The sequence below is a fragment of the Anopheles arabiensis genome, chromosome 3 (genome assembly GCF_016920715.1).
Source record: "Anopheles arabiensis isolate DONGOLA chromosome 3, AaraD3, whole genome shotgun sequence".
Classification (NCBI taxonomy): domain Eukaryota; kingdom Metazoa; phylum Arthropoda; class Insecta; order Diptera; family Culicidae; genus Anopheles; species Anopheles arabiensis.
In genome coordinates, this window is record NC_053518.1 from 71,712,631 (window position 1) to 71,724,847 (window position 12,217).

Consider the following 12,217-nt stretch of genomic DNA (forward strand, 5'->3'; position numbering starts at 1 on the left):
GCTTGAGCGCGCTCCCACCATCGATTACACACAAAACATGCTCGCTTCTGTTTCTGACTGACTCAGGACATTCCTAAGAAGACGGTATATGAACCGAAAAAAAACACACACTCACCAAACGTCGGCAAACTTCTCTAATCTCAACCGTTACAGCAGCAGCAGCAGCAGAAGGTGGATCCGTTGCAGCCCGAGCAAATAACTATATTTATGCACCCAATCTGGGGCGTTTGTTTGATAATTCTTGCACGTGACCGACGGTGCGACACGTGACACGCGTGCGGGGACACCTTCCGCCGGCAAGGAACTGATGAGGGGGAAGACGGTGGAAGTGTGCGCCACGTGGCTGCGTGTTTCCCATTGTTATCATATCATGTTCCACTTACTGCATTTATTTTGCTGCTGAGCAGTGGCTTCTGCGAAAAGGATGGAAAAATCTCCCACTTGGAGTGAAGCAGGGAATTTCCTCTTGGCAGGCAAATCCTCTGCACCTTAAATTTCACCCGAAGCTTCCCCTCCCCGGAGGTAGACCTTGCGAGGGGTCTTGTTACGCGGCCAGTTAACCGTTTCGCTATGGCGCTCGTACTGCCGGAAACGGTTTTGGGGTGCTTGGTTTGCTTGGGTGGTGGTAACGCAATGAATAGGCGACACTTGCCAGATTTTTTTTCTCCTCCCCTTAGCTAGAATGAATGCGCAAAGGGGGAAAATGTGAGTCTCAGGAAGTCGTTCTATATTGCCGGATCGGGGTGCCCAATCCAATTGGAATTGGTAATGGTTTAACACATTAGCTTCGCGCACGTTTGAGCTGAGCCAATTTTGACTTAATTGAGTTATCGAGGAGTGGCGTTTGGACAACGGTTTTGGAGCGATTTGCTTGAGTGTAAATGTGTAATAATTGCTGCGGTGGACAAATTGTTCGGTAATGAATAGCGATTTTAATGCGTTATGAATTGTGTCAGTTTCATAATGTCTTGTTGAATCTGTTTCAATGTTTTCTAAATTAAGGTCAAAAGATTCTTATTACATAATTATATTTTTAGACCATTTCTGTCACAAACTTCATAAGTTAGTCGTATTTCTTCTGCACTTTACAAGTACAGTCAGAATTCAATAGTTGAACGATTTTTAATTGGCTGACAGTTCAATTAAAAAACAAGAGTTTGTATGGAAAAACCGGTTTTTGAAAAATTCACAAAAATCTCATGGCCTGGCGAAAAAAAATCAGAATATTCTTGTATGGTAAAACGTGCCAACTAAAAGGCTCATGTTCAATAGTTGGCAGAATCGAAGTTCAACCAATGAGTTCAGACTGTATTTAATTTTTTTAAACAGACAGAAAATTTGAAATCATGGCTTACTTATAAGGCAAAATGCATTGATAGCACGACAATTGAAGGAGCCGATGCAGTTCCACATTCAAATCAAACATTAAATAATGTATGTGCTTTCAATGTGGCCTTTTGCTTGTAAATATGGAAATAGTAATAAAATTGATGCCTTAAACTTGAGAATAATCTTTTTTAGCTACTTGCATTTCGAACTAAAATTCTATAAAAAAAATACAAATAAATATAAATAAGCTGGCTCAATATTTATAAAAAGAATGTACAAAAATAGAAAAATGAAGTAACAAAAATGGACATAACTTTTTAAAACTTAAGAAAGACGAGAAAACAACTAAAGGTTTTGATTAAAAATACTCCCATCGTTTACAAATTATGTAAAACTCTTAAAACATTTTAAATTGTGAATTATGAGGTTGAATCAAAAGTGTGAACATGAAGAGGAACGTGAAGTTCTGAGCTGATGGTCTCAAACATAAACGTCAATAGAAATTCTTGTGTTTTCTTTAGCATCGTTTTGTTTTCCTTTGAACTCTTTGATTGTGGCATTATAACAGACCTGTTCAAACATATTTCTCCGTGATAAATTTCAACTAAATCGAAATAAACACCACAATTCTGCCACAATACACCAAACCATCTCTTCCTCACGTCACAATAACTCACAGGAAACTGGTACGCAATTTTGTCATTGTTGTCCCCTTCTCACAAATACGGACCAAAACCATACGCATCAATGCCAAGAGTCAAATCAACCAGCACGTCGTTGTTCATTGCCGCTTGTAAGACCGGTGATAAAATTATCATAAATATCTAACCTCATTGTTTTATTGTTGTTTTTTCCCCCTACTCTCAAGCCCTAGCACCCCAAAAATCCCCTTATCCACCCGCACACGCAGCCCGGGATAGAAACGATATATTTATTTCGATGTGCCCAAAGCCAAAAATCAAATTGTTCCACTTTCCGAATTCGACCAAACCGAACCAAATGCCTTCCAGGGGGGTGCGTTACTGCGTTCTGTGGCAGACAGCACAGCCACACCATCACCACGCGAAGACAGCGCGAACGCCTGCGACGCCCGTTTCGGGCACACACCATTTGGCAAGGACCGGAACAGTTTTTCCCTCTTAATTTGCACACCATCTGTCGTCGCCGATGTCGTGCAGCGGAGAAGGGCTCGTGCGTAGTCGTAGCAGGGAGTGGAAATTATAAAACTGTTACAAGTTTGATATTGTCCGTTAATCTTTCGCATTTTTCCCTCCCATCCGTGTACGTGCGGGCTCATCTACCGTCGGCTACAGTACAGTGTTCCGATGCAGTTCTTCACCGCCCTCCCCAAGGGAGAGTGTGTCCTGGGGTGTGCTTACGGTACGCAGGGAGTTACGGTACACAAGTGTCGGGGCAAGTGGATGACAAATTTGAGGAAAAATATAAACGGATTCTCCTTAGCCGCGCGCACGATGACAACGATGTGCTGAGCAAACACATGGGACTCCGGTGTTCGGGTAGTCCTTGGAAGTGAGCGCACTTGAACACTTGTTGAAGGACGGCGAACAGTTGCAAACATATTTTAGTACACGCAATTCAAAGTGTTTGCTTCCCCATTTGCTCAATAAAATATCCCATGAATCTCAGGAACGGGCGATGGGCTGGGTGAATCGCGAATTGTGTTGAAAAACAGAACTCACACAGATGCTGTTCCGCTGTGCCCGAATGCCCATCGGAACACAGCGACGTTGGATTTTATATTGTCATTATTTTACGATTATTTATCAAACTGTTTGCCTTCCGAGGAGTGTCCTGCATACACTCGAAGCACACCCTTTCCAAAAAATGTGTCATCCAGCACACAGCAGGAACAGCGCGGCGAGGCGGGAAGTCTTCTTTTGCATCCCCCGGGGGAACGGGAAAACGATTCCCTATGGCGCCTTCCACAACCAACGACTCGTGTTGTCATTCGCAAACCTGGCAGGACAAACATACATACAAGGAGCTCTGTGCTGTGCTCATAAACGAGCGGTATGGTTATAAGAGTATTAGCAATTATGATTACCGATTCGCATACCCAACGGGATTGACTTTTCCATCCATCCAGTGTTGACGTCGCCGGGGTCAGCAAAGCCGAGCTGCGGACGTACAGGGCACAAAGGGAGACCCCTTTTGCTTTTTATTTGGTGCCGGATTTTTATTGACACCTCGGTAGCAAAATAGTCGTCATAAGGGAGCACAGTTGTCAGATCGCTCGCTGGCTCTCTCTCGGGAGGGAATTCCCTCCCGCCGTGGTAGAAGGACGATTTGGTGTTGTGATGATGAGATTTCAGCATGTTCAGGTTCGTATGCAAACATTTGGGTCGATTGGTTGTCAACATTTTATGACCATTATGATTACGAGCAATCGTCCACCGGGTGTTTAAAACGGTCATATAGTGGCCCAAGGGTGTGAGCGTTGATTTAAAGGGTTGGTTGGAGGGAAAACTGTGGTGCACGTAAAGGAACTCTTGCTGAACTTTATCTTTTTACATTTATTTCTTTCATATTTACTAAACGGTTGACCATTTGATGTAGAAGCAACGTCCATCAATCTAGCTTTTCTAAAGTTCCAGTTTCGTTTAATGAAGTACGCAATTTAAAAAGTCTGGTTTTATGTGGAATTTACATAGTATAAATTAGAAAGAAATGAAAAGAAAAGGAAGGAGAAGAGATACACAAGCAATACAAATTCATAATAAGATAACAATAATACAAAACACAGAGCAACAACAATAAAATACAGATAAATTAAAAAAGAAGAACAATAACAATACTCTAAAGTATAAGCCGCTAACAAGTAAACGAATACAATAGATGCATAAAGAAACAATACAAAGGTAAGTAAAAACAACGCAAAAGTAATTAGGAAAAATAGTACAAAATAGCTAAATAATGGCTTTGTAAAAATAGGAAAGTAGTCAATAAGAAGACATATACAATATTGAAAATATCAAAATTTTAATTTAGTAAAAGATCAACCAACAAAAAATGTAAAAGAGCAGATTGAAATAGAGTGTAAATCACAAAAAAAACCCGAAAACATAAACAATAGCAGCTGGTAAATAGATTTAACATTATAATCGCTTACCTAAATGACCACAACCAATAGCAAGGTGTGGAAAGGACCCGCTGTTGAACAGTCCAATTTATCAATGTCCAGGAGGGATATAGCAACAAAATTGCGAATGTACGAAAGGGTTAGTCTAAAGGGGTTGGAATCACCGAATATCCGTGCTAATCTCACTTGATCACTGTTGTTGCTCGTGTGCCAATCCCTATCGTTGGACCAACTGGTATTAATTTTAGTTCGGTTTTTGTTTTTGAAATAGGACACTGTCTCTTAACTCGCTAGGCCTCAAATTTAGTGGCAAATGTTTCATTTTTATGTCTAGCTTAGGTCTCAGAATAGATACTCTTGCTCTGTTACTGACTTGGTCTCAATATCCCAACATATCAGTATCCTTTGTGTAAAGAAATTGGATAAGACATCAATCGTATGCTATATGGACCAGTTTACTTCACTCCAAACGCTAAAAAATACATTTTTTCTTGAAAGAATATCTCATTAAAACCATTTTGCCTTCAGGCAAAACAAAACAAAACTACCTCATCAACGCTCAACAGCTCTATCCACCTCCATTCACACTGCGAAGCTTATTAGAAGCAAAAATGCTACACATTCCTTCGCCCTTCGGCTTCAAATTGTTTTTCAAATGTGATTTTCGCCTGCCACACATTCTACCTTTTTTCCAAGATCTTGCTACTAAGTCCACCGCCACCACCGGCTTCGAGCTGCAGTGTGGTGTGTTTAATGATACTTTGTAACGCTACCCTTGGACGCGTCTAACTGACATGCCAATCTACACAGCTCCCCAGCAGCAGCAGCAGCAGCATCGTCAGCCTCGCACTATCCCACGCCATATCGTCCTACACGGTGGTGGAAAAACTAAAACCCCCAAACCTATACAGCGCATCTGCGCTTCGGTGTCTACTTTCCCATGATTTCTTCATCAGCGGTGCAAAACGGTGTGTATGACAAGTCAAAGATGACACGTGTGTGTGTGTATACACTTCGAGTGCGCCCTTTTGCTCCCCACGTTCAACGCAGGGGCAGAGTGGTGAGCCGCATGAGCGAAAACAATCTGTCACCTGTCATCTATCGGAACACGACAGGGAAATGGTACTCCTGTGCTCTCCTCCCACCCGCCCCCACAGGAATGCACACAGAGTGGCCCAAGGGGCAATTGCTACAAATGGTCGCTTTTCCGGGCGCACTCCAGGCGGTTGTGTTGTGGAAAAGTCGTAAAATGTAGCAATGAAATACACGAAGAAACCTCAATAGCTCATTGGCTCAGTAGGCTGTACATTCCACAACGAAACACCTTGGCAACACTGTACACAGCCTGGGCTGAAGGAGGCTCTACCAACCGCCCGCTTATTGTTTAATTTTCTCGCTCTCGATTGAATCGAAACGAATCGGTATTCGACATCCTTCAAGCTTCATTCACATCTCCGCCCGAGCAACAGATCGTCTTCTTCTACCGTGCCCCGATGAACTCCGGCCATACATACACACGCGCGAGCTTAGACAATGTGTTTCGCAACCCCTTGTATTACGCTACCGCCACGTGGATTCGTTCCGGGCGAAGTTTATTAAACACCAGAGCGCTCTAGTCAAACACAGGCGAGCGTGGCAGCCGTCCGGAGTCCGGTGCTGGGTGGAGCGAAGGTCTGGCGAAAGGCCCAAAACCGGGAAGGCGCTTACCAAGTGGTGTGTTTACAAATAAATTCAAATTAACACACACGCACCCGTTCCCCTTTGGCAGAGCTGACCTTGCCACGTTCGAAACGGTCAGTCTCGAAGAGGCGTGAAAAACGGAAAATGCTTCTCTGGGGGGGTTTTGGGATGCGTTGCTTTCGCTTTCCCATCGAGGGCGCAACGATTGTAGGATGCAGAATCGCACTGTCCGTCGGGGCCGTTGAGTAGATTGCACATACCCAGGTGCAGGTTAGGTAAATACATCTTCCCAGTACCGTCGCCGATTCCAGGATCTATCCGACCTGGGCCACTTTGCACGCGTTGAAACATGGGCGTTGTTTTCCTTGCCTCCTTCTTCTCCATCTTCCACTGACTCTGTTTCCCTCTTGCATTGCACGTGTGCGTGTGTGTGTGTGGGTGGATTGTGTACAGTTCCCCTGTAAATGTCCCCCCACCCCCCAAAACCGGAACGGAACCTAGGAATTCGTGAATTTTTACGGATGGTCATTGGAAATCGATTCGCTCTGGCATCTGCACTTCGATTCCACATCCCTGCTTCCCGGGGCCGGGGACTTGTAGTTGTAGTGGGCTGCGTACGCGTCCAATTGGTTCCGGTTTCGGTTTCGGCACCGGAAAACTCACGTGCGTCAGCAAAAAGTAGCTATGAAGCCCCCCTCTAGCGCGTACGACTTCTCGTTCCGAATTCTTGCCACGGTTTTCGTTCTGGGTTGTAAGAACGCCAGCCAAGCAAAAGTGCATTGGAGTTCGTGGATTGAAATGCGTTACTTTCGGGTGGAATTTAGTGGAAGCAATGATACGCATTAGGAACATCAGTATCATCGAGACGAATGGAAGGAAGAGGCGTAATAAAGTTTCAAGAAAGTGTGAAGTGGAAATGTGTAAGGATTTCCATCGTCGAGTATTCACGTAAAGATGTTTCTTGTCTTGTCTTGACCTCACCATCGCTTGGAGATTGGCTTTAGTTTGGCTATAAGAAACACCGAAGGCTATTATATGTATTATAACATAAAGAAGAATCTTTGTCTCGGTAGCTCCATTGTAAATCGTACCTGCAAACAGACTTTGAACGATAAGACATCATTAGATTACGAGATATGTCAACTCCAAGATGCATCAATCAGCTTGTAATCTTTAAGTTTAAGAAAGAATAAAGATAATATTCAGCAGATCCTTTGGACGAAGTTGTGATGGTGTCACACAAATATCCCAAATAATGACTTGTTGTAAGCCACCTTCATAACATTTTACATTCACATAAAATTACATTGAAATTACTCCATTAACCCAACGTGTACACGTGCGAACCCTTCGCAACGAGCAACCTGGTCAGAAATGATTGCCTGTGATTCAAGTCAAACCCCCTATTTCTAGTAAAACAACGACACAAATCCTTTTTTTAATCGCTGTACAGTCCTGCACCTGTCCATACATAGCCACGTCCACCAAATGCAACCATACCGTGCCGTATATATTCCCTATGCACCACCCGCACCATTGCATGATCCAAACGCATAACAAACTATCGCATTGAACCGTTCCATCGGGAAGAAAGAAAACAGGGCCCGCGCGATGTCAGAGTGCACCTCGTGAGCACCTATCAATCAACAAATAATTACTTATCAATCATAGACGAGGCCGACACAGACACTCGAGAGAAAGAGAGAAAGAGAGAGAGAGAGAGAGACAGCGAAAGAGAGTTCGAAGGATCGCACCCGAAGTTGTTGTTTGTTGTTTGTTGCGATTGCGTTTGTTTTTCCCCCGTGCGTTGCGTAGCCCAAGGCACAAGCTTAGGGAAAGCTCATGGCCCTCTGTATGTGTGTTTTTTGCCTAGTTTGCCCTTCCATTCTAGCCGAAAACGTTCTGGAAAAAAACGCAGAAACCCTTCAACAGCAGCGGCGTAAGCTGGGCAAAGCAGGAAACTAATTGCACACAATTAACTTGTCGTCGGTGTCATTTCGGGAAAACAATTCCGGAAGCGAGCTTGAATATAAAAATACACACACAGCACAGAACGATAGTCGACAGTTTCTGTTCTAGACAGGCCAGTGTTTTACTTTTCAAGACAGTTCCGATTCCGGGCGAGACACATACAAAGGGAGGGGGAGGAGGTAGACAGGAAAGAAAAAGGGAGCACAGTATAGCACATAAAAGCCCATCGGGGCTAACGTTTCGTTGACATGCAGGTGGGCAACCGGATCGGTTCACGCGGCATATAGCACCACGCCGTGTGCTGGGACATGATGGCTGCGCACACATTGATGTTTTGGTCCCCACTCGCCCGGGTTTTGCGGTTTGCTGCTGTGTGTGGCTGTTCGATGATATACGACGATGGATAACGGCCTGGTCGTCGGATGATATGTTCCGGACGTGACGGCATCAACCTTTTACCACGAGCCAGCACACCCAGGCCAGGCCACCCAGGAAGGGTGGGTTTGGTTTGGTCAGCTGGCCGGGGCGGTATTGCGGTATTGCTACCGGGACCAGAGCCTGCGCCTGCGGGTCCCGGCCACAAACAGTGTCATGTCTGTCATACTATTGTTGCTACCGTTTTTGTTGCTGTGGCACAGTACAGTGGTCGCCAGAACAGTGGGCGCTAAATTCTGGGGGTAGACAAAACGTGGTCGGTTATATTAAAGTACTACGGAACGAACTTCTAGTTGGACATCTTTAAGTACTTCCAGTTGAATGGAAGTTCTAGATGCACTCTCTTCATCTCAAAAGGTCAATACTAACACTCAACACATTGTTACAATTTCCCAAGGATTTTTTTATACGCCACAAATAGCGCAAAAAATCCCGTCCCGTCCATCAAAACCTCGAAAAGAAATTAATCTTGTTCACAACACACACACTCAACGTACAATAGTACCTCTGAATTACATGAACACAACCACGCACGCATCCTTCACATGCTGCCCTGCTGCCACTATTGTGTCGCTCAGTGTGTGGTGTCTCCAGTGTCTGCCCCCCCTTTGCGTTCGGCTCTATCAGTCATTCCGTTCGAGCGCTCTTGCTTGGCAGGTGCCATTGCCGCCTCCTTGCTGCCAGTCCACGGGCTCGGGACGAATGAGAAATGGCACCACCGCCTGAAGGGAAACGCGTCGATCATTGAACATCGATGAGCTTCTGGTCTTATTTGTCCGCCCGTCGCCCCTGTTCCATGCATCGAGCACACGGTAAGAATGTGTTTTCTGTGCGGTCGTCGTTTGCGTTTATTGCAAAACGTCGAGGCGCAACAACAACAACAGACCGCAACAGACGCAGCCACATACGCAACGCCAACGCCATCTGTCTTACGCATATGTAGCGTCCAAGAAGGGGAAGAGTTTTGTTTTCCGCAAAAGAAGAAAATGATTGATTTTCTTCTACAATGAGTCGTTCTTTCTTTTTCATTGTCCTTCAGCTTCTTCAAACAGAGCTCCGTGTTTGTTGGCACGATGGTTGTGCCGTGTGAATTAGCCATCGCCACGCCAAACCGGGGCAAGGAAGGACATCTTTCTCTCGCTCCTCAGACACGCCGCCGAAGGAGACGGTCTCCGCCCGCCAAAGTAGTCCATGAATGATGAACCTCTGTCACGCCACGCCGGACAGCCGACAGAGAGTGGTGGGGAAAACCTCAAACAACTCATCATGTAAGCGCGTACAATGTAGGAGGAAGGTGTTGGTCTCGGTAGGCGCTGCTGTGCAGGTAACCCCACCTCCATTTCGTGACATAGGCCAAGGTAGAGGTTTGTTAGCACGCAATCAACACCTTCGCCACTGTCCTGAAGGATGTAGTGCGCGGGACCCAATACAAAGCGGGACAATACAAAAGCGGCCACGTTTGGACATCCGCGCTAAACACTGTTTTGATTGTCATCGAAATTGTTTGGACAAGAACAGAAGGGAAGAACAGTCCTGGACACCAGTCGTAATCCATTCCAGTGGTTGCTTTAATGGGTTGTAGTTTGTACGTGTTTCGATTCATTTGGGATCGACACCAATCTAAACCTGGTTAGATAGGGATCAGCAGGAAACTCCACAAAAAAACACCCTAATTAAAAATGTTTGTTTTTTTACTCGTTTAAAACGACATTCCGTGTTAAGCTGCAATAGCGATTTATTTTCCCTACGAAGGATCATGTCGTGTATGATATGTAAGATTAGATCGGACTTAAAATTCAATGTTTTATTTATTCAACCTTTCTAAAACAATATCATACTCAAGTTAACATTCTACAATGATTTAAAACAAACTCAACCCCTAATCGATTGAACCGTCCAACGCAAAAACCCACACTGAAGGCTAACTTTTGCATTTTTTGCACAAAAAACCGATTACTGCACCCGACCCCCACCGATTAAAGCGGAGAGTTGTTCCGCAAAGAGTTGTAATGCTCCAAACTTCTCACAACTTCTGTGCACCAACAGCGTGTGCAAACGCAACAGGTCAACCGTTAGCGCTGACCTTTTCAACGGCAAAACCATACGCGAGCATATTAAGCGAGGCAAAGAGGGAGCAAACTTCTTTATGGCCATCGCGCCCTCGTGTTGGGGGGTTTCGCTCTCCAATTAGGCCAACGGGCGCGCGCCAAGGGGTTTTTTTAGTGACAACCGGTTTTCGTGAAACCGGCATGATACGATTGCTGCTCGAACAACTATCATTAGAACGGCACACCACCATTTTGCATCGGCAATTTGCTCGCGCTTATTATGATGTTTAACTTCAACACCTAGAAGCTAATTGACATCTTTACGTTAGAACCACTTAATATACAGGCGCTCCGGGGCCTGCCGGATTGTGACCGTGGTTTTCTCACGGTATCATTTTTCCACCCCCCCTCTCAATCGTTTATTTTGTAGCTTTAACACACACATGCACCAGCGGGGAAGACTAAAGGTAAAGCTTTATTATAATTAAATTTTCGCAAAATATCAAAAATGAAAGCGAACGCGGGCGGCACATTTTAAAGCGCGCATAAAGTGTGGCATCAATCTTTACGAGCGGTACTAATTTTGCTTTACTACACCAATTTCCACCAACGTACAACAGCCCGTCCGCGCACACTACTAAGGCCAGGTCCGGGACAGTGTTCTTTATTAGTATAACGATCATCATCATCAGTTCATCGTGTTCGACATAAATGCGCATAGTTTTGCAGGGTAATTAACTGCGTTACGATGCGTATCGCACGGCGTACCAGGGACCGGCGAAGACAGCAGAGCCCTGTGTTCTTCACCCATGCTGCGTGCCAGTCGTATGCCAGCTCGGGCCAGTTGAAGTGTGACTGCAAAATTTGTACCGACACTTGTGCCTCTTCCGTGACGAAACGAAAGCGGCGAGAGTTTCTTAATGCAACCAAAAAGGGTGCAAAAGAATACCCTTCAGTGCTTCAATCCACGGCCAGATTCACAAGAATGCCATAAAAAATCCGCTCCGCATTACCGGTACTCTGGGCCGTACCGAAATTCCAACTCCCGAAGGAACCTTTCCCCCGGTAGCATTCCCCATGGGAGTCCTTGCTTTTGTTGCTTTGTTGGAAGGGATTTGGCCTTTGGCGCACAGATAACATTCAAATACGACGCATCTGTCATCATTTAAACGACACTAAACAAACACTGCACCACCTTCTGGGGTAGGCGAATCTCGACCACGCTCTGCGAGTCCGAAGAGTTTTGGGTGTGGGTTGAATGATTGATACGCGATACACGGTGCGTGTCGGACGGGCGGTCGGTTGGTCCTGTGTCCTGTCCTGTTCCGCGTTCTGTGCCCGTGATAAAGCCTTATCAGGGTACGGCCACCATGCCACCAAACGGCTGCGCTGTCTCCTATCGACAAGTGGCCCCGACAGAATCGCTCGCCTGCAACTGCTTTAATCGTTTTCGCTCGACCCCCTCGGCCGATGAGAATGCGAACGATTTCCACCTCCCTGTCCCTCACGCGTCACCACGCACCACGTCAGAGAGCGAGCAGAGTTTGGGTTGCAGGGAAGGAGAATCGTAGTAACCGATGCGTGGATAACTTTTTACCGACGTCAACAGCAGTAATCGAAGGATGGGAGAGGATCGGCAGAGGAGGTAACACAG